Source organism: Rhinolophus ferrumequinum, chromosome X (genome assembly GCF_004115265.2).
Source record: "Rhinolophus ferrumequinum isolate MPI-CBG mRhiFer1 chromosome X, mRhiFer1_v1.p, whole genome shotgun sequence".
NCBI classification, from domain to species: Eukaryota; Metazoa; Chordata; class Mammalia; order Chiroptera; family Rhinolophidae; genus Rhinolophus; species Rhinolophus ferrumequinum.
The window spans coordinates 39364009-39385292 of record NC_046284.1 but is presented as its reverse complement, the minus strand read 5'-3'; the positions used below and the strand labels follow the sequence as shown (position 1 = coordinate 39385292).

General features: G+C 38.0%; 1 pseudogene; it reads left to right on the top strand.

Annotated features, from left to right (window-relative positions):
- LOC117036310 (protein DEK-like) overlaps positions 1-5398 on the top strand; it is a 35156-nt pseudogene extending 29758 nt beyond the window's left edge.
- The last annotated feature ends 15886 nt before the right edge of the window (positions 5399-21284 follow it).

Here is a 21284-nt window from a genome sequence, read left to right as displayed (position 1 = left end):
AACCAAGAATTTTGTTTAATCCACTAATTTATAACATTTTGTTTCTAGTAATATAACACAAAATATATTTTAAAGCCTTTACAAACTCTCTATCCTAATAAATTTTCATATTCCAAAACACTACAATTTTATTCTGAAGATTATTACTCTTATTTGTTGTATATGTCTTTCTATATTTATATCATTACAAAAAGTAGCTCATCTTTGCATTCTCCCATATCTTTCTCTCCAAGTTAAAACTAATACCTTTTTATATATTAATTAATCATGTAATCCATCTCTCTCCCTCATTTGTGTTAACCTTGTTGTTGACACAATAGTTGAGTGTAGGAGTTGCATAAATTGGTTCGATCAATATACAGCAGTTTTATAGACAATATTGGAAATTCTTGCGTGTAGTACAAGCATCTTTTAGCATGCTTTACATTACTTGTACATTTTTAGTATCGTCATGGATTTATCATTTTTTAATGGACTCAGCTCTTTAAATTCACTGCAATCATTACAGTTTTATTTCTTTGTTTTTTGAGATTTCTGCATGAATTTTAATGATTCTTTTTTTATTAGTTTAATCAGCAAACAAAACAGAAATAGATTCAGAGATATAGAATCTAATAGATTCAGAGATATAGAGAAAAAAAAGTCAGTTGTTAAATGGGAGGGGCAAAAGGATGGGGGAGAAGGCGAAACGATTAGAAAGAGCAAATTAGTAGATACAATGCAGTCATGGGGATATGAAATACAGAATGGAAAATATAATCAACAATGTTCTAAAGTTATGTAAGGTGCCAGATGGGCATTGGACTTATCAAGGGGATCACTTCTTAGGCTGTGTAGATGTCTGACCAATGCTCTGTTCACCTGAAGATGAAGTAGAATAATATTGTTTTATTTCATGTTTGATACTCTATTTTTACTGTTTGCCAAGTGAGAGACTACTTCAGGCAGGCCTCTTTGTTTATGCTCAGTATGTCACTCTGCCTGGTGAGAGTCTTCTTCAGGGCTTGCTGTCCTTTGTACCCCCAGTTAGCATTCTCACTTTCTGTAAATGGCAAGATGTTCCAGGGTCATCTTGCTTTCTCTTGCCCCAAGATTTGGTGCCAACTAGCCTCCAAGGAGCCCTGGTTCCTTATAATGGAGAATAGCTTAAGGAGCGGAAATCTGGGTGCGAGGATACAGCACAGATTTTTCTGCAATGTTACTGATAATGGGTAAGGCAACTTTAGAGACATTTTAGGCTATTGCAGTGACAGAGTGAGAGACTTCCAGGGCAAAAGCATATATTTCCTATTTATCTCTACTTTTTCCAAATCTCTTTTCACCAATCAAGATTACCATACCATGCTATATATTGTCATACCTAATACATGTGTTCAGATTTCATTGTTGATGAATGTTTAGAAGCTTCCATTTCCTTTTTCTTCCTTTTGTTTCTTCATCCAGGGATCCTGGAATTTTCTCCAAATTGTACAGGTCGATATGCTCCTCTCTGCCAGAATAATCTACACTACTTTTATTGAAAAAGAAAATAAATGCCAGTCTCCTTCCAGGTAGCATTGCCAGATTTGGTAAATAAAAACACACGCAATATTTGGTACACACTTATACTAACTAACACAATATCTGTTTTTTATATGAAATTCAAATTTAACTGGGCATCTGTATTTAAGTGGATATCCTACATTCAAGGGAAGAATAAGGAATCTAAAAGCATAAGTCATCTAGTATCACAGTAATGGCCACTAATACTCTTTAATATATATGAATTGAAAGGAAGATATGACTGCACCAATATGCAATCCCAGCAACAGTGCACAAGGGTTCCCTTTTCTCCTTATCCTCACCATCATTTATTTGTTGATTTACTGATGATGGCCATTCTGACATGTGTGAGGTAATATCTCATTGCAGTTTTAGTTTGCATTTCTCTGATGATTAGTGACATTGAGCATTTTTCATGTCTATTGGTCATCTGTATGTCCTCTTTGGAAAAATGTCTATTCAGGTCCTCTGCTTATTTTTTTATTTGGATTTATTGTTTGTTTGATGTTACGTTATGTGAGTTCTTTATAAATTTTGGATATTAACCCCATATCAGATGTATCATTGGCAAATATCTTCTCCCATTTTGTAGATTGTCTTTTCGTGTTGTTGATGGTTACCTTTGCTATGCAAAATTTTTTTAGTTTGATGTATTCTTATTTTTTTCTTTTGTTTCCCTTGCCTAAGAGGATAGATTTAAAAAAAAAAATAGACTCATACATACAGAGAGCAAACTGGTCGTTGCAGATCAGAGGGTTTTGGGAGGGCTAGTTGGTTGGATTAGTATGTAATGTGTACTCATGCATGTCCCTGAATTTTCCAAATTTAAACGAATGTAATTTTTAAGGTAGATTCCCAAAATACATGTACAGTTTGATCTCATTTTAGAAGTAAAAATAGCATGTTTTTGTATGCATGTATACATGTGTTTGTGTGTGTGTCTGTCTGTCTGCACAATAGAAGACTGACAATATTTAGCTCTACAGATTGTTTCTAGGAGATGGCATTTTGTGTGATTTTTATTCTCTTATTTGTATTTTTTTCCTATATTTCCTAAACTTTATCAAATCAATAAAAGAACATTTTTAAAGAACATTTTAAAGTAAGTTATAAACTTAATGTTCAAAATGATTCTATTTTCATAAGAAAACTGTTAATGTAACTATTTATTATAATTCATACATGTAGTTATACTCAGAGCTGAAAGCAAATAGGTAAAATGTTAACTGTTTCTGAGCGTTAAGGTTAAAGATGATCTTTATATCTTATTCCTTTTTGCTTGTAGGTTTTAAACAATATCTAATCAAGAACACACTCATTTTCTGTTTCCAAATCAGAAGAGAACATCAGGAAATGAATTTTTAAAAATTGAGTGTGATCCCTAATTGGGGGCAGAGACTCCACTTTCCCTTGTGAGCTAGGATGTTTTACATTTAAAACACATCTTTTGCCATGAGAAATTCATCAAATGACACTGGTCACAGCCCCAGTCCCCCACTCTGCACCTGAAGGTACGTCTTGCAGAATGAGAGAAGCCAGGCTCTTGCTTAAACCTTCAAACTCCTGCTTAAACCAGAAACTCCTGGATGGCCTTGCTTACCCCTCCATGTAGTTCTAGAATTTTTCACAGGAGGAACTGCTGCAGCTTCTTCTGCTGCTGCTCCGGGAAGGGACAACATAGGTAGGAATGAGTAAGAGGATGCGGAGAGACTGAGGGGTAGCAGTTCACCAGCCTGGGCCCAGGACCTCCCAGACCTCAGAGCAAAGGATAATAGCAACCTGCTGGTTGTTCCCCCATACAGAAATCACTTTCTCCTCCTTTGCCTTTCTCCCTGTAGCAGCAGTCAAAGGAGTAGTAGCAGTCTCCTGGCCTAAGCCCTTCACTGCCTCCTCCCTTGCCAGCAACTTGTTGCAGCCTGAACAAAAGTAAGCATACTTAATGTCTGTGTCTCCTTTCTCTTCTCCTCTTCCTCAGTTCCTCCCTGCTTCTGAGACCCAGTGCTTACCACCTGAAGAAGCTCATTCCTTAGTACATTTAGCTCTTCCTCTACTCCATGAAGGATTGTGAGATTTTGTTGAAGTTGGAACTGGGCCTTCTCCTTTTCCTTTCCTTGTATATCCCTCATTCTATTCACCATTCCGACCAAGGCATCAATGAACAACTTCTACTCTTCGAACTGCTCGTGGAAATTCTTTATCTTTTTTCTCCTCCTTTTGCCTCTCAGTGATACGCACTGCCAGGGCCAGGGTACACCAGGCACAAGCCTTCTGGATGGCACCTAATATTGCTGAGTCACTCAGGATGTCCCACAACTTCTTCTCCGTGTCACCCCAGGACTCGCACATCTGCATCGTGTAGAAGTACGGACTAACTCCATTTTGAAATATTTGCTTATTTATGAAATCTACAACCTCCCTATAAGAGAAGGAACAGGCTGGGTCATTAAAATTTACAGCCATTGTAAGTAAAGCACTCTCTGACCTGTTTTACTTCAGAAAGTACACAGTAACAGACTGTGCCTTTTGAATCTTTGACCTTCACCTCTCCACTCAACTATTGCTTCTTCCTTATGGGAATTTGAAGGTCTAGCAGAAGGCATGGTGATTGCATTGTCAGGTCACGCCAGACAGTGGCCATGCATGCCTTCACTTCTCATGGGCGCCATCCTTGCCACCTTCTCCAGTAGCCTCCTTGTGCCCACGCACGCCAGGCCCATGATGGTGGGGACCTGCGGTTGACAGCATGTCCTCCTCAGGCCTTGCTGTGGAGGGAGGGAGAGGCAACCCCCTATCAGCCCACGTCTCAGAAAGAACCCGAAATTCATGGCCTGAGAGAGGAAAGTGAAGATGAGGACGGACAAGGATGATGAGAAAGAGCAAAAAAAAAAAAGAAAAGAGTCCCATCATGGAAGGCAAGAGGGGAAAGAAAAAAGTAGACGTTGGCAATGCAAATCTCTTCTTTACAAAGAGAGCCATTTACAATTGCACAAAGAAAGGGGCAGAAACTGTGAAATTGAAAGGATACATTTCTTTCTGAGTAAGAAGAAAACAGATGAACTTAGAAATCTACATAAACTACAACAAACCAGGCATATTGTCCTCATTAAAGAAGAATGTGGGTCAGTTCAATGTCTTTCCATTTGAAAAAGGAAGTACCCAGTATAAACAGAAGGAAAAAATGTTGAAAAAATTAGAAATGCCATGTTAAAGAGCATTTGTGAGGTTCTTGATTTGGAGAGATCAGGAGTAAATAGAGAACTGGTGAAGAAGACCTTGAATTTCTTAATGGATCCAAAGCCTCTGGCAAACCATTGCCAAAATCTAAAAACACTTCTAGCAAAGGCAACAAAAAGGAATGAACAGTTCTGGAATGGCAAGGAAAGCTAAGTGAACCAAGTGTCCTGAAATCCTTTCAGATGAATCTAACAATGATGCAGATGAAAAGATAAACCAGGAAGAAACTTCAGAGGATGAAGATAAAGTGAAGAGGTAAAATCCACCCAAAAAATCTGAAAGAGAAAAACCTAAACAAAAAGACACTTCTAAAAACAAACAAACAAACAAAAAAAACTTAAAGAGTGCTAATGTGAAGAAAGCAGATAGCAGCACAACCAAGAAGAATCAAAATAGTTCAAACAACGAAAGTGAATCTGAGGCTAGTCCAGATAATGAACCTTTAATTCAAAAATTGAAGAAACATCCTACAGATGAAGAGTTAAAGGAAACAGTAAAGAAACTATTGGCAAGTGCTAACTGGAAAGAAGTTACAGTGAAGCATATTTGTAAAAAGGTATATGAAAACTATCTTGCTTATTATTTAACTGAACAAAAAGGTTTCATTAAAAATAACTATTAGAAGAGACATAATCAAAATGGCAGTGTGAGGTGAGCCTCTGGAAATCTACCGTGGAATTTACAATAAATTAAACAGATATAACTCCACAAAGGACTCCCTGCACAGCAGACAGGCAAGACGAAGAGGCTCTCTACTGAATTCACCTAAAGGTGGGCAAATTGCTCCAGCAGGGGAGGAGGGAAGGGAGAAGTGTGGAGACGGAGCCGCGGGGGCACAGGACTCAGACCTAGCTCAGTGCTCCCAGGTCGCTGCATCCGGGAACTACCGCAGCTGAGGGAGAGGGAAGAACTCGGACTGCTACGGCTCCGTTTATGGTCCACAGGGCTGAGGGGACAGCATATAACATGGCTGAACCCAACGCTCATGGCAGAGACCTCGGAGCAAAGACTGAGGGAAGAAAGCTGAAAACGGTGATTTAAGCACGCACAGCCACAGAGAAAGGAAGACTTAGGGACTGAGACTAGCCACCACCCCCCTCCCAGAGCTCACCCCAACCCCACCTGCCCAGTGCTAGAAGCAGAAGAGTAGCAGTGTCAGATCAAAAGAACAGCATATTTGCAGTTCTGAGAAATGTGGTCTGCATACACAGATTCACAGTCGAATTAGTTCTGGTAAAGGGGAGGGAGCTGTGTAGCAGGACTGGCTGTGGTGGTGGTCACTGCCATTGCTCTGGGCCATCTCTCACAACTCACCCTGCCCCTGTCCCCACCTATCTGGGCAGATACTTGCAGAAGCAAACAGAACTGCTGAAATACACAGGCTCTGAATCTTGTTCAGGAAGAGGATTAGAAATTCAAAAGCTCTCTGCATCCCCACAGGGACGTGGCACCCTGTGACACAGGTGAACTATTAACAGAGGAGAAGCCTGCATTCCAGAGAATTCGACCATTGTGTGAGAAGCTGGAATAGTGCGGACAAAACATAACACTACAGTGTGAGAGAGAAAAAATGGCTTAAGTCAGAGAGAAAGTAAAACATTGTACCAACACGTGCTGGAAAACAAAAGATACATCTCTTCCTACCAACTCACTCCTGTAGATGTCTAGGAGGAGAAATAATAAATCAGTAATTGCCATGAATAACCAAGGCAACAAGACAGATCAGAAAGAAAGTGAAAAGTTTCCAGAAAATCAAATTAAAGTTATGGAAATATGTGACTTAAATGACAGAGAATTTAAGGTTGCAGTTCTGAAAAAACTCAAAGAGATGCAAGAAAATGCAGAAAGGAAGTTTAATGAACTCAGAAACACAATCAAAGAACAACATGAGCATTTTATGAAGGAGATTGAAATTTTAAAAAAGAACCAAATAGAATTTCTGGAGATTAAGAACTCAATAGAAGAAATTAAGAATGAAATAGCCAGCTTAGATAGTAGAGTTGACCAGATGGAGGAAAGAATCAGTGACATTGAAGATACAAACCTGGAAATGACACGGATGGAAACATAAAGAGACTTGAGACTTAAAAGAAATGAAAGAACTCTGCAAGAACTTTCTGACTCCATCAGAAAGAGCAATATAAGAATAATGGACATACCAGAAAGAGAAGAAAGAGACAAGGGAACAGAGAGTATATTCAAACAAATAGTTGATGAGAACATCCCAAACTTGTGGACAGAACTGGTTCCTCGAATCCAAAAAACAAAGAGAACACCCAATTACCTCAATCCCAACAGGTCTTCTCCAAGACACATTGTATTCACCCTGTCTAAAATCAACGACAAAGAAACAATCCCCAAGGAAGCCAGGGCAAAGAAGTTGGCAACATAAAAAGGAAAGCCCATTAGATTATCATCAGATATTTTTAGCAGAAAGTCTACAACCCAAGAGGGAGTGGAACCAAATATTCAAAATATTGAAAGAGATAAATTATGAGCCAAGAATAATATATCCAGCAAAGTTATCCTTTAGATCTGAAGGAGGAACAAAGACCTTTCCAGACATACAGAAGCTGAGGGAATTTTCTAATACACGACCTGCACTACAAGAAATACTAAAGGAGACTATTCGACCACCGTCATCAGAGACAATTTGTGGCAGCCAAAACATAAAAAGAGGGAGAGTAAAGGCCGGAACCGGGATATGGGAATGGAGAAAGTAAGCATGCTGAAGAAAATGGAATACTCTAAATATCAAACTTTCTTTTACATAAACTTAAGGGTAACCACTCAAAACAAATCCAGAACAGAAATATATAGTGTAATAAAAGAAGAAACCGAGGGAAACATCATAAAATACCACGATACAGAAATAATAAACAACAACAAAAAGGCAAACAAACAATGGAGACAGAGCCTTAACACAAAACTAAAGATAGAATGACCGGAAATCTTCACATATCAATAATCACCCTAAATGTAAATGGATTGAACTCACCAATAAAAAGTCACAGAGTAGCAGATTGGATCAAAAACTAAACCCAACCAAATGCTGTCTCCAAGAGACACATCTCAGCTACAAGGACAAGCATAGACTCAAAGTGAAACGGTGGAAATTGACACTCCAAGCAAATGGTACCCAGAGAAAATCAGGTGTAGCCATAATGATATCAGATGAAACAGACTTCAGGGTGAAAAAGATAACAAGAAACAAAGATGGACATTTCATAATGGTAAATGGGACTATACAACAAGAAGACATAACACACATCAATATTTATGTGCCCAATCAGGGAGCACCGAAATATACCAAGCAACTACTAACAGAACTAAAGGGAGAAATTGACCAAAACACAATTATAGTAGGGGACCTAAATACATAATTGACAGCTATGGATAGATCATCCAAACAGAAAATAAATAAGGAAATAGCAGCGCTAAATGACACATTAGATCAAATGGACATAATTGACATTGACAGAGCAATTCACGCTAAAACATCAGACTATATATTTTTTTCTAATGTACATGGAACATTCTCAAGGATAAACCATATATTGGGACATAAAACTTACCTCAGCAAATTTAAGAAGATTGAAATCATACTAAGCATATTCTCTCATCACAAGGCTTTGAAATTGGCTATCAACTGCAAAAAGAAAGCAGGAAAAACCACAAATACATGGAGATTAAATAACATACATTTAAAGAACGACTGGGTCAAAGAAGAAATTAGAGGAGAGATAAAAAGATTCATAGAAACAAAAGACAAGGAAAACACATCCTACCAAATTATTTGGGACCCAGCAAAAGCATTTCTAAGAGGGAAATTTATATCATTAAAGGCCTATCTCAAGAAACAAGAAAAATCTCAAATAAATAACCTCAGGTTACACCTTGGAGAACTGGAAAAAGAAGAGCAAATGTATCCTAAGTTCAGCAGAAGAAAGGAAATGATAAAAATCAGAGCAGAACTAAATGAAATAGAGAACAAAAAGACAATAGAAAAAATTAATGTGACAAAGAGCTGGTTCTTTGAAAAGATTAACAAAATTGACAACCCTTGGCTAGACTCATTAAGATAAGTAGAGAGAAGACACTAATAAACAAAATCAGAAATGAAAAAGAAGAAGTTATCACGGATGCCACAGAAATATAAAGGATCATCCAGGAATAGTATAAAGAACTATATGCCACCAAATTCAATAAGCTAGAAGAAATGGACAAGTTCTTAGAAACATATAACCTTCCAAGGCTGAACCATGAAGAACTGCAAAATATAAACAGACCGATCACCACTAACGAAATTGAATCAGTCATCCAAAACCTTCCCAAAAGCAAAAGTCCGGGACCAGATGGCTTCACTAGTGAATTCTACCAAACCATCAAAGAAGATATAATACCAATCCTGGTCAAACTCTTCCAGAAAATTGTAGAAGACATAGTACTCCCTAACTCATTTTATGAAGCCACCATTACCCTGATACAAAAACCTGGCAAGGACAAAGAGAACTACGGATCAACATCTCTGATGAATACAGATGCAAAAATCCTAAACAAAATTCTAGCAAATCGAATGCAACAATGCACTAAAAAGATTATTCATCACGACCAAGTGGGGTTTATCCCAGTGGCACAAGGATGGTTCAACATCCGCAAATCCATCAATGTGATACATCACATAATCGAAATAAAGGACAAAAATCATATGACTATATCAATTGATGCAGAAAAAGCATTTGACAATAGAGAACATCTATTTATGCTTAAAACACTTAATACAATAGGTATAGAAGGAAAATACCTTAACATAATGAATGCAATATATGACAAACTCTCAGCTAATCTCATAATTAACTGTGAAAAACTGAAGCTCTTTGCTCTATCTTCAGGAACACAACAGGGCTGTCCCCTGTCACCTCTGCTTTTCAACATAGTTCTGGAAGCCCTCGCCAGAGCAATAAGGCAAGAGAAAGAAATAAAAGGCATCCAAATTGGGAATGAAGAAGTTAAATTTTCACTCAGCAAATGACATGATGATATATATAGAAAACCCTGAAGACTCCACCAAAAAGCTATTAGAAATAATCAACGAATAGAGTAATGTGGCCAGCTACAAAAATCAAAGTACAAAAGTCCATTGCATCTCTACATACTAATAATGAAATCTCAGAAAAAGAACTAAAAAAAAAAGCCAGTTCCTTTTGCAATTGCAGCAAAAAGTGTAAAAGAGCTGGGAATAAACTTAACCAAGGATGCGAAAGACTTATGTGCTGAAAACTACAAGACATTTTTAAACGAAATTGAAGAAGACACAAATAAATGGAAAAACATTCCATGCTCTTAGATTGGAAGAATCAGCATAGTTAAAATGGCCATATTACCCAAAACAATATACAGATTTAATGCAATCCCCATCAAAATCCCAATGGCAGTTTTTAAAGAAATAGAATAAAACATCTTCAGATTAGTTTGGAACCACAAAAGACCCCGAATAGCCAAAGCAATCTTAAGAAAAAAAAAACAATGCTGGAGGTATCACACTCCATGACTTTAGCTTATACTACAGGGTAACAATATTCAAAACAGCATGGTATTGGCAGAAAAACAGACACATAAACCAATGGAATAGAATTGAGAACTCAGAAATAAAACCACAGAAATATGTACAGATAATTTTTGACAAAGAATCCAAAAACATACAATGGAGAAAAGACAGCCTCTTCAATAAATGGTGCTGGCAGAATTGGAAAGCCACATGCAAAAGAATGAAACTGGACTGCTATCTGTCACCATGTACCAAAATTTATTCATAATGGATCAAAGACTTAAGCATAAGACCTGACACAATAAACTGCATAGAAGAAAACATAGGTACTAAACTTATGGACCTTGGGTTCAAAGAGCATTTTATGAATTTGACTCCAAAGGCAAGGGAAGTAAAAGCTAAAATAAATGAATGGGACTATATCAAACTTGAAAGCTTCTGCACAGCAAAAGAAACCATCGCCAAAATAAAGCGGAAACCAACTGAAAGGGAGAAGATTTTTGCAAACAGTGTCTCTGATAAGGAGCTAATATTCAAAATATACAAGGAACTCATGCAACTCAACAACAAAAAAACAAACAACCCAATTGAAAAATGGGCAGAGGACCTGAAGAGACATTTCTCCAAAGAAGACAAACAAATGGCAAATAAACATATGAAAAAATGCTCAACATCACTAATCATCAGAGAAATTCAAATAAAAACCACAATAAGATATCACCTCACCCAAGTCAGAATGGCTATCATCAGCAAGACAAATAGTAACAAGTGTTGGAGAGCCTATGGAGTAAAACGGAACCCTCATATACTGTTGGTGGGAATGCAGACTGGTGCAGTTGATATGGAAGGCAGTGTGGAGGTTCCTCCAAAAATTATGAATAGGGGGCGTCACAGGAATGGCGGCAGCGGGGCGCACTTTCTCAGTTCTCCTCCGGATCTTATTACAAACGGGACATATAACCCATCAAAGAACTCTTTGCTCATCACACAGAACAGCTAAGAGACTCGCGGAAGTATTACTTGAAGGTGTGCTAATTGGGCAAGCAGGGGAAGAAGGAAGGGAACGGAGTGAAAACGCGACGGAATCCCGGCAGGCAGCGGCGGGGGAGGTGGCAGCGGCGGTGGCGAAAACTGGCAAAAAACGTTGTTGCACCCCGCAGTTCCAAAGAAGCACGGGATCCCAGGGCGGAACAGAAAACACAAAAACCAGGAGGTAGGCTCTTACCCTGCATCCCACAGCTGATCTCTCCCACGGGGGTGGGAGAGGGGGCAGCTAGTGGACCCTAGGGTGGACAAAGAACACAGACTCCATATCTGGGCCCCTCCCTCCCGCTCTTCCAATCTTAGTCCCACCCTTCCAGAGACTTAAACTGGCCCCTGAACTGAGGAGTAGTGTCAGATTACAGAGGAGCCGTAGTGCTCAGGCTCTGGGAAGACTGACAGGCAGCTCTGACCCAGGGAAGAGGCTGGGAAGAGTATGATTTTGGCTGGGCTAGGAGAGAAGGGACTTCTCCACCCCCAGCCACCACGTTTTCTGGCCTGCGGAAAGAGTCTGATGTGGCTGGGCTGGGAGAGAGAAGACCCCTCCATCCCCAGCCCCCACACTTTCTGGCCTGCCTAAGACGGGGCAAGTGCAACAGCGGAGGCACTCCCAGGGATCAGCAGTAAGTGGCAGACGCAGCTCTGGGCTTTCAGCAGCCCAGAAATCTCCCGTATGCCCCCCCCCCCCATATACAAACGCACCCTGAAGAAGTGGCCTAAGACTCAGGAGTACTGGACACGGGGCTGGTGGTGCAACTCTCAGTGTGCATATGTGCAGGCAAGGGCAGAATCTGCACTGAATTTGTAAGAACTATCATCCAGACCCCTCAGGCCCACACATTTAAATCTACAGTCCCAAAGTCCCTCTAAGCACCAGTTGACTGGCTCTGCCTGCGCAATAAGCAGGGGGCTCTTTGGTACAGCAGAGGACAACCTGAACATGACTTGGTGGGCTTAAGCCAAGACTGGCACTGCTTTTTGTTTTGCTTTGTTTTGTTTTGTTTTGCTTTGTCTTTATGTCTTTGATATCTTTGCCTCTGTCGAGTGGGGGTTATCGATTGTTTTTACATGTGAATGTATTTGATTTTTTTCTTTGTTGCTGTTGTTGTTGTTGTTGTGTTGTGCTTGGTGATTTGCTTTGTTCGGAAATTGCCCTAACAGGGCCCAGCTTAAGAGGCACAAGATTCAACATATCCAGAGGCCAACTCCAGACCAAATCAGAGTACTACCAGGTTTGACCTACAAGTCACAAACCCAGAAGAAATTCTTTGCAGGTACAAGAGCCCATAGAGGCCAAACCACATTTAAGTGGTCAACCCTCACGCAGCAGAACGCCCTGCAGTGGGCAGAGCCAAGTCTCACAACGAGTCAGCCTAGGAGTTAACCCCACCTACTCACAAGCAAAAAGCAATTAAAGATCTTCTTGAACATGACAATATACAGAACACAAGAGTCACCTTTGGAGCACACGCAGAGGAGAAGAACGAAGTAGTGCAAGTCAAATATAAAGGACACATACTACATAAGATAACCTAACAAGAACTAAGAACTCTAGGGGATCTACCTAATACATCAAAGCAAACACAGAGAGTCAGCCAGAATGGGGAAACAAAGATACACGTCCCAAATAAAAGAACAGAAGAAACCTCCACAACTGGAACCAAATGAAGCAGATGTAACCAACCTCTCAGAGACAGAGTTCAGAACAGTGGTGATAAGAATGTTTAAGGAGCTTAGAGAAGACATAAAGAAGGATGTAGAAATCATAACGAACAACCAGTTAGAACTAAAGAACACAATTACCAAAATTAAGAACTCACTTGAAGGAATTATCAGCAGGTTAGATGAAGCAGAGTATCGAGTCAGCGACTTAAAAGACAGGTTAGCAGAGATCACACAAACAGAACAACAGAAAAAAAAAGAATAAAAAACAATGAGGATTGTTTAAGAGACCTCTGGGATAACATCAAGCCCAACAACATGCGCATCATAGGAATACCAGAAGGTGAAGAGAGGAAGGAAGGGATTGAGAACATTTTTGAAGTAATAATGTCTGAAAACTTCCCCAACCTGATGAAGGAAGTCCGAAAACTTCCCCAACCTGATGAACTTCCCCAACATAAAAGCCCAGGAAGTGGAAAGAGTTCCAACCAGGATAAACCCAAAGAGGTCTACACCAAGACACATTACAGTTAAAATGGCAAAGCTTAAAGACAAAGAGAGAATCCTAAAAGCAGCAAGAGAAAGACAGAGGGTTACAAACACAGGGAACTCCCATAAGACTATCAAATGACTTTTCTACAGAAACATTGAAGGCCAGGAGGGAGTGGCAGGAGATACTCAAAGTGATGGAAAACAAAGGCCTACAACCTAGATTGCTTTACCCAGCAAGGATATCATTTAAAGTTGATGGAGAGATAAAGAGCTTTCCAGAAAAAAATAAGCTAAAGGAATTTATTACCACCAAGCCAGCATTGCAAGAAATACTAAAAGGACTTCTGTAAATAGAAGAAAGATCAAAACAATCTAACTACAAATTTAAAAATGGCAATAACTATGTACTTATCAATAATCACTTTAAATGTAAATGGATTAAATACTCCAATCAAGGGACATAGGGTGGCTGAGTGGATAACAAAGCAAGACAGGTTAGCAGAGAGTATATGCTGTGCACAAGAGACTCACCTCAGAACAAAAGACACACACGGGCTGTAACCGAAGGGTTGGAGGAAGATATTCCATGCAAATGGAAATGAGAAAAAAGCTGGAGTTGCAATCCTTATATCTGACAAAATAGACTTTAAAATGAAGAACATATTAAAAGACAAAGATGGGAACTGTATAATAATAAAGGGATTGATCTGACAAGAGGACATAAACCTAGTAAACATCTATGCACCCAATATAGGAGCACCTAAATATATAAAACAGGTACTGACTGACATAAAGACAGAGATCAAGAGTAACACTATCATAGTAGGGGACTTCAACACACCTGTGACAACAAGGGACAGGACTTCCAGACAGAAAATCAATAGGGAAACAACGGCCTTAAATGATCCATTGGACCACTTGGATTTAATCAATATTTTCAGAGCATTTCACCCCACTGCTGCAAAATACACGTTTTTCTCAAGCGCACATGGAACATTTTCCAAGATAGACCATATGTTAGGCCACAAAACAAGTCTTGATAAATTTAAGAAAATTGAAATCATAGCAATTGTCTTCTCTGATCACAATGCTATGAAATTAGAAATGAACTACAGGAAAAAAACTGGAAGACACACTAACTCATGGAGGCTGAATAACTTATTACTAAATAATGAATGGGTCAAACAGGAGATCAAGGAAGATATCAAAAGATATCTCGAGGCAAACAAAAATGAAAACACGACGACCCAAAATCTATGGGATGCCGTGAAAGCAGTCCTAAGAGGGAAATTCATAGCATTGCAGGCCTACCTAAAGTAACAAGAAACATCACTTATCAACAGTTTATCGTGACACTTAAGGGATCTGAAAAAAGAACAGCAAAATAAGCCCAAATGGAGCACAAGTAAGGAGATAATAAAGATCAGAGCAGAAATAAATGAAATAGAAACCAGAAAAACAATACAAAAGATCAATGAATCCAAGAGTTGCTTCTTAGAGAAGATAAACAAAATTGACAAACCTTAACTCAGACTCATTAAAAAAAAGAGAGAGAGGACCCAAATTAATTAAATCACAAATGAAAGAGGAGAAGTTACAACAGACACCACAGAAATACAAAAAATTTTAAGAAATTACTATGAGCAACTATATGCCAACAAATTTGACAATCTGGAAGAAATGGACAATTTTCTAGAGGCGTACAACCTTCCAAGGCTAACTCAAGAAGAAAAAGAAAATCTGAATAGACTGATTACCACCAGGGAGATTGAATCAGTAATCAACAATCTCCCGACAAACAAAATCCCTGGACCAGATGGTTTTACAGTTGAATTTTACAAAACGTTCAAAAAAGAATTGTCACCTATTCTCCTCAAGCTCTTCCAAAAAATCCAGAAGGAGGGAAGACTCCCAAACACTTTTTAAGAAGCCACTATCACCCTGATCCCAAAATCAGACAAAGACACCACAAAAAACTACAGGCCAATATCTCTAATGAACATAGATGCAAAAATCCTCAGCAAAATATTAGCGGACAGAATTCAGCAATACATTAAAAAGATCATACACCAGGATCAAGTGGGATTCATCCCTGGTATGCCAGGGTGGTTCAACATCTGCAAATCAATTAATGTGATACACCACATTAACAAAATGAAAAATAAAAATCACATGATCATATCAATAGATGCAGAAAAAGTATTTGATAAAACCCAACAGCCATTTATGATAAAAACGCTTAGGAAAGTGGGAATAGAGGGATCATATCTCAACATAATAGAGGCCATATATGACAAACCCACAGCTAACATCATACTCAATGGGGTAAAGGTAAAACCATTCCCCCTAAGATCAGGAACAAGGCAAGGTTGCCCACTATCTCCACTTGTATTCAACATAGTGCTGGAAATTCTAGTCATGGCAATCAGACAAGGAAAAGAAATAAAAGGCATCCAAATTGGTAAGGAGGAATTAAAATTATCATTATAAGTAGATGACATGATACTATATATAGAGAACCTAAAAACTCCACGAAGAAGCTGTTAGAGCTGATAGATGAATTTAGTAAGTAGGAGGATACAAAATTAATATTCAGAAATCAGTGGCATTTGTATATACCAATAATAAAACATCAGAAGGAGAAATTAAAAAAACAATCCCATTTACAACTGCTACAAAGACTATAAAATACCTGGGAATAAATTTAACCAAGGAAGTAAAAGATCTGTACTCAGAAAATTATAAGACACTGAAGAAAGAAATGAAAGAAGATATAAATAGATGAAAACACATATTATGCTCATGGATAGGAAGAATTAATATAGTTAAAATGTTCGTACTGCCTCAGGCAATATACATATTCAACGCAATTCCTATCATACTACCAAAGACGTTTTTCACAGAAATAGAACAGAGAATCCTAAAATTTATATGGGACCATAAAAGACCCCGGATAGCCTCAGCAATCTTGAGAAATAAGAACAAAGTGGGAGGTATAACAATACCTGACTTCAAATTATACTACAAGGCTACAGTAATCAAAACAGCATGGTACTGGCATAAAAACAGACACATAGATCAATGGAACAGAATAGAAAGTCCAGAATAGAAAATCCATGCCTTTATGGCCATTTAATCTACCACAATGGAAGCAAGAATGTACAGTGGGGTAAAGACAGTCTATTCAATGAATGGTGCTGGGAGACCTGGACAGAAACATGCAAAAAAATGAACCTGAACCACCTCCTTACACCACATACAAAAATAAATTCAAAATGTCTTAAAGACTTAAATGTAAGATCTGAAACCATAAAATTCGTTGAAGAAAATATAGGAAGCAACTTCACAGACATTACCCAGAGTAAGATTTTTACTGATATATCTCCTCACGCAAGGGAAGTAAGAGAAAAAATAAACATGGGGGATTACATCAGACTAAAAAGTTTTTTCACAGCAAAGGAAACCATCAATAAAACAAAAAGGGATCCTACTGAATGGGAAAAGATATTTGCCAATGATATATCTGATAAGGAATTAATATCACAAATCTATGAAAAACTCACTCAACTCAACTAAAAAAAAACGAACAACCCAATTAAAAAATGGGCAGAGGACATGAAGAGACATTTTTCTAAAAAGGACAAACAGATGGCAAACAGACTTATGAAAAAATGCTCAACCTCACTAACCATCAGAGAAATGCGAATAAAAACCACAATGAGATACCACCTTACCCCACTCAAAATGGCTATCATCAATAAATCAACAAACAACAAGTGTTGGCTGGGATGTGGAGAAAAGGGAATGCTTGTTCACTGTTGGTCGAATTGCAGATTGGTGCAGCCACTATGGAAAACAGTATGGAGGTATCTCAAAAATCTGAAAATGGAACTACCTTATGATCCAGCAATTCCACTCCTAGGTATCTATCTGGAAAAAAACAAAACTCGAATTCAAAAAACTTTATGCACTCCTTTGTTTATTGCAGCTGTATACACAATAGCCAAGACATAGAAACAACCGAAATGCCCATCCATAGATGACTGGATTAAGAAATTGTGGTACATTTATACAATAGAGAATTACTCAGCCATAAAGAAGAAAGAAATGGTACCATTTGCAACAACATGGATGGACCTAGAGAACATTATATTAAGTGAAATTAGTCAGATAGAGAAAGACAAATTCCATATGATCTCACTTATATGTGGAATCTAAACAAAAGAATAAGTGAATGAACTAATCAAAAACTGTGTTGGAGACATAGAGGAAAAACTGAGGGTTGTTAGATGGGAGGGCGTTTGGGGATAAGGGGAAGGTGAGGGGATTAGAAAACAGTCAGTAACCACAAGATGGCCACGGCGTTCTGAAAATTAATTTGGGGACTGTAATCAATAATGTTGTAAAGATTTTGTAGGGTATCCGATCGACACTTGTCTCATTAGGGAGACCACCTCAAGGATGATGTAGATGCCTGATCACTGCATTGTACACCTGAAGCTGAAGCTGAACAATAATGAATGTGAACTACAAGTTTGTATGTATATGTGAGTGTGTATATATATATATATATATATATATATATATATATATATATATATATATATATATACTTACAAGAAACGGAGTACAGCATTAGGAATAGAAACAGTGGAAATGTAATGGCTCTGTGCGATGTCAGAGGGTTAGTGGATGGGGGGAGGGGGGATCACACAATATGAGGGGTATAAAAGATAAACGTGTAAGTATTACTTTGTCTTGTGCACCTGAAACTAATAAAAAAAGAAACAACGCAAAAGCCATGAGTGAAAAAAAACAAACAAACAACAAAAAAACTGTAGTCCTTGAGATATATTACCTAGGTTCTATATACATATCAAAATGATTCAAAAAAGTGAAAACTTACCCTCATTAGTTTTAATGGTTTATGTTGGCAATCATTTAGTTTCTATGGTTACGTCTCCAAGAAATTATAAAATAGGCATTTCAAGGGTTTGGGTACAGAAACAAATTGGCTGTTATAGAATTCATGAATGCTAATAATTAATTTACTATAATGCTTATAATTAATTGGTTTAAGATTATCTACTACAGTCTTAAAATGAATGGGATATTTAAAGGTCACCATTGCTCATGGCTCTCATTTAAAACTCTAATCGAACAAAAATAAATTGCAGTTATCAATTAAAACATTACAAATTTTTCTCTTGCTAAACTTGGCCTAAAATAATAAATGATGTATTGACTTGGTATCTTTTAAGAGTTGTTACCCATACTCTCTGATTCTTATATGAGGTCTGACAATTATGTTATTGAACTTGCGATCATGTGCTTACATTGGCAGCACTGTACATACAGCTCAGTAAAGTTTCATAACTTTGGTATATCAGTGTCTCACAGCTGTGTTCCTGTTGACATGGGGTGGTGTCTTGCTCAGTGGTGTTCATTATTTTTTGTTGCATGTTTTTGTGAGCCATCGCGAGAATGTCTGAACTTGAATTAGAGCAACGGACAAACATTAAATTCCTTGTTAAACTTGGCAAGAGTGGAAGTGAAATCAAGGACTTGGTAGTCCAAGTTTATGGGGATAATGCCATGAAGAAAAAGGCAGTGACAAATGGATTAAACATTTTTCTGAGGGGAGATAACACGTCATTGATGAAGAGAGGCCAGGGCAGCCAGTAACGAGCAGAACTGATGAAAACATTGCAAAAAATCATCAAATTGTGCATCAAAATCGTTGTCTGACTGTAGAAGCATAGGATACCACGTAAACAGCTGTAGAGAAACAGTTAGGAAAATCTTCACTGAAAATCTTGGCATGAGAAAGGCGTGTACAAAAATGGTCCCAAAGGAGCTCACCAATGAACAAAAGCGAAGGAGAGTCGAAGTTTGCCAAGACCTTTTGGAGAGGCAAGGCAATGTTTTGGGTCCTGTTATCACTGGTGATGCAGCATGGGTGTACCAATACGACCCTGAAACAAAGCGTCAAACTGCACAATGGAAGTCAGGCAGTTTTCCACAACCAAAAATGATCCGTCAGTCCAAGTCAGGAGTCTAAACGATGTTGCTAACCTTTCTTGATATCAGAGGGATTATTCATTATGAATTAGTACCATCTGGACAAACAGTTAAGTATGTTTACTATTTGGAAGTGCTGAAAAGGCTGTGTGAAAAAGTTAGATGAAAACGACCTGAACTTTTCATCAACAATTCATGGCTTTTGCATCACGACAATGCACCAGCTCACATGGCACTGTCTGTGAGGGAGTTTTTAGCCAGTAAACAGATCATGGTATTGGAACACCCTCCCTACTCACCTGATCTGGCCCCCAATGACTTCTTTCTTTACCCAAAGATAAAGGAAATATCAAAGGGAAGACATTTTGATGACATTCAGGACTTCATGGGTAATACAATGACATCTCTGATGACCATTCCAGAAAAAGTGTTCCAAATTGCTTTGAACGGTGGACTAGGCACTGGCGTCAGTGCATAGCTTCCCAAGGGGAGTACTTTGAAGGTGACCGTAGTGATATTTAGTAATGAGGTATGTAGAACTTTTTCTAGGATGAATTCGCGAATGTAATTGTGAGACCTCGTAAAACCATTATTTCCAAGGTTTTAGGTGATGAGGGATATGCCAATCATTTATGAAATGGAGTGAATTAGAATGAATTATGTACACGCTAAAGTAACTTCTTGATTGATATTTAGCTATGAACTTTCAGTTTTTTTCCTTCAATGGAAATGCCAATTGATATTATCTTCTAAACATGTTTAAAACTGAAGATATGAAATTCAATTAAAAATGCCTTTTATCAATGACAGATATAGCATCCAACAATAAATCTCAAGAAAAATGAAGCAACATATCTACGTGTAATGCTAACAAAGAAGAAATGGCATTCCTTATAATTTTTGAGCTGTGTTAGCAGATATGTTTATACTACTAAAATGGGTCATTTGTAATTTTTAAAATTATAAATCTTCAGAAAAAGTTGTTACTGTTGGTTGATAGCAGAATTTTTCAAACTGTATTCCATGGAATACTGTTTCAGGAAATGTTGCTAGAATTGCTATTAACAAGGGTCCACAACCAAGCAAGTTTGGAGAATTTTGGATGGTCATTCTTTTTTTTTCCTAAAAAGTAATTTTTGAACAGTTTATTTATCAATTACAGTTGCTGTACAATATTATACTGATGTACAATATTATAAGGATGTACAATATTTAGTTTCAGGTGTACAACATAGTGACTAGACATTTACATACCTTATGAAGTGCTCACCTGATAAGTCTAATACCAATTTTACACCATAGTTATTACACTGTTATTGACTATATTCCATATGCTCTACTCCATATTTCTGTTACTATTTTCATAACAGTCAATTTGTACTTTTTTTTTTATTGGGGTGACAATTGTTAGTAAAATTACATAGATTTCAGTGTACAATTCTGTATCACATCATCTATAAATTACATTATGTGTGCACCACCCAGAGTCAGTTCTCCTTCCATCACCATATATTTGATCCCCCTTACCCTCATCTCCCACCCCCCCACCCCCCTTACCCTCTGGTAACCACTAAACTATTGTCTGTGTCTATGAATTTTTTTTTTTTTACTTAGACGTTTATCATTTATATCCCTCACACTGTGGACCCCCCTTTCCCCATCCACTATCTCTCTGACATCGCACCGAGCCATCCCATTTCCACTATCTCCACTCCCAGTGCTGTACTCTGCCTCTTGTAAATGT